Source organism: Bactrocera latifrons, unplaced genomic scaffold (assembly GCF_001853355.1).
Source record: "Bactrocera latifrons isolate USDA-ARS-PBARC rearing strain unplaced genomic scaffold, ASM185335v1 scaffold_19, whole genome shotgun sequence".
Lineage (NCBI taxonomy): Eukaryota > Metazoa > Arthropoda > Insecta > Diptera > Tephritidae > Bactrocera > Bactrocera latifrons.
The window spans coordinates 2,526,165-2,528,830 of record NW_017535407.1 but is presented as its reverse complement, the minus strand read 5'-3'; positions in this window follow the sequence as shown (position 1 = coordinate 2,528,830).

Here is a 2,666-nt window from a genome sequence, read left to right as displayed (position 1 = left end):
CATTCTAAATATATATTTTATTATATTTCTATATTTATCTATATATTTTACTATATTTCGCAATTTAAATTTGAAACTCATTTGCTCGGGAATAATGAGTGACTTATAGAATTTTGTTTTTGTTCGTTGAGAGCTGACTTTACTTCTCAATTGCCTACTTAGTCCGAAGTACTATAGAACTTGTTGGCAATAGTTATTCTGCGTTGATTTAGAAGCCGACGTGGTTGTTGTTGTTATTAATTCTGGTTCTAATATAGACGAAATTATCTTCAACTTCAAAGTTATGTCTGTCAACAGTGACGTGAGAGCCAAATCGTGAGTGCGACGACTGTTTGTTTGATGACAGGAAATATTTCGTCTTGCCCTCCTTCCCCACCAGACCCATTTGCTTCGCTGCCTTATCTATTCTGTAGAAACCAGAACTAACGGCGCGAGTGTTCAGGCCAACGATATCAATATCATCGGCATGCGCTAGGATCTGTACACCCTTATATAAGATTGTACTTTTGAATTAAGCTCTATAGCTCGAATTATTTACTCCAGGAGTAGATTGAAGAAGTCGATAGGGAGTCGCCTTGTCTGAAAACTTATTTGTTATCGAACGACTTGGAAGGGTCCTTCGTGATCATGATGGAGCTTTTCGTAGTGCTCAACGTCAGTTTACACAGCCGCATTAGTTTTGCTGGGGTACCAAATTCAGGCATCGCGACATAAAGGCAGATCCCTTCCGTGCTGTCGAAAGAAGAAGCAGAGGATTTGGCGGATGGTGAATTTCTGATTGTAGATTTTGCAGGTCTAAACAGACTGATAAGGACAAATCAGTTTGTAGGCGGTGAGCTTAAATCTTTCATACAATACACTCAATAGAACCTTATACGCGATGTTGAGAATGCCGGGGGGAGTTTGCAATCCCTATTTGTGGATTGGGCAAAAGCACATTTAAATTCAAATCGTCGGCCATACTTTCATCCGACCATATTCAACAAAAAAGCTGATGCATGCTCCTTATCAGTTCTTCGCCGTCGTGTTTAAATAGGTAGGTCAGCAATCCACCGGCCTCGCTGCTTTGTTATTCTTCAGACGGGACGGTCTTCGAACTTCTTCATGGTCAGCCAATGGAACATCCGCTCCATCGTCATCGATTGGGGAATCGGGTTTGCCATCTCCATGAAGCTTGGCAACATCCAAAAGGAAACGTCGGAGATCCTATAAAATAAATTTATATTAGAAATGATCAGCGAACTGAGCGCATTTAGACATGCGCTTCTGTTTGTTCGTCTGTCCTTCTGTACGTATTTATATACGCGAACTAACCCTTTAGTTTTTGAGATATCCGTCTAAAATGTTCCGCACGTCGTTTTCTTCTCAAGAAGCTGCTCACTTGTTCTTTTTTAATTCTATTTTTTTTTTTTTGGTCATAGGTCTTTCTTCGTGTCGTAAGCTTAGAACCAAAACTAATCGCCAGTAATCATACGTTTTATGACATTCTGGTAGTCGGAAAGCATTATTTCACAGACGTTAATGCGACGCTGTTTTTCAAATATATTTGGTGATTTTGAAACCAATCGTGCTTCACTTTCATTAGGCCGGAATAATCTTTTGAAATGGGTTTCACTGATTCTTCCTATATTCCAATGATGCCAATAAGATATCTGACTGTTAGCCGTCGATTATCAAGCACCAATTTCTTTATTTTATACGTGTTGATATCATAAGCTGATGTTGATGGCCGTCTGGACGTCTGAATAATTTATGCCAAGCAAAAGCTCCTGTTCATGACAAACGATTATCACCGAAGACTTTTTTCAACATTCTAAACGTTTCGGCACCAGAAATTTGATTTCGCATAGAAGATTTAATGGAACTTCTTTGCTGAATAATTTCACTCATCCCAAAAATCGCCGATTGCACTTTATGTACGCCGTCAGTATCAAAATAAGTATGGATAATTCATATAATTCGCATAAATGCACACTGATTTTTCTATATTTGTAATTGAGACTAATTGCCTTGATGGTTTTCTTGGTAATCCTCTTGCTATGTTTCAAAATATTTGAGTCCGCAATATTTTTTTATTTATTTTAAATTATTGATAATTTAACTAATTTTTTAGTTTTGTTATATTTTATTTATTATTTAATTAATTAAAACATTTTCAGTTTTCCTATATGTACAAAAACGCGTTTCAATCAAAATTCATATTGTTATATCCTCCCACTGCCTAACAGTATGCTAAGATTTTCCTCCGACACTGAAAGTAAAGACTTAAGCAACGAACTTTTGGTCGTAAAATATTATATTGCTCACTTCGTCTAAAGAAAACCACACACGCGTTTGATTTTTCCATTTTATTACAATTTCTCATTCATGTACTTTATCTGTAAATATATATATATTTGTATATTCAAATGTGACGAATTATTTAATTTAATTAATTCATTATAATTTATTTAAACAAAACTACACGTACTATATAAACTATTACATATTATTAATTATCATTTGTTTTAATTATTTTAATTAATTATTTCGAATAGCTGTATTCATTACTATACGTTTACGATTACCATATATTATTATTACAATATAATTGATTTAATATCGTTAAATATTTGAATTTATTTTAAATTAATGCAAAAACATGACATTCATTATACACAACGTCA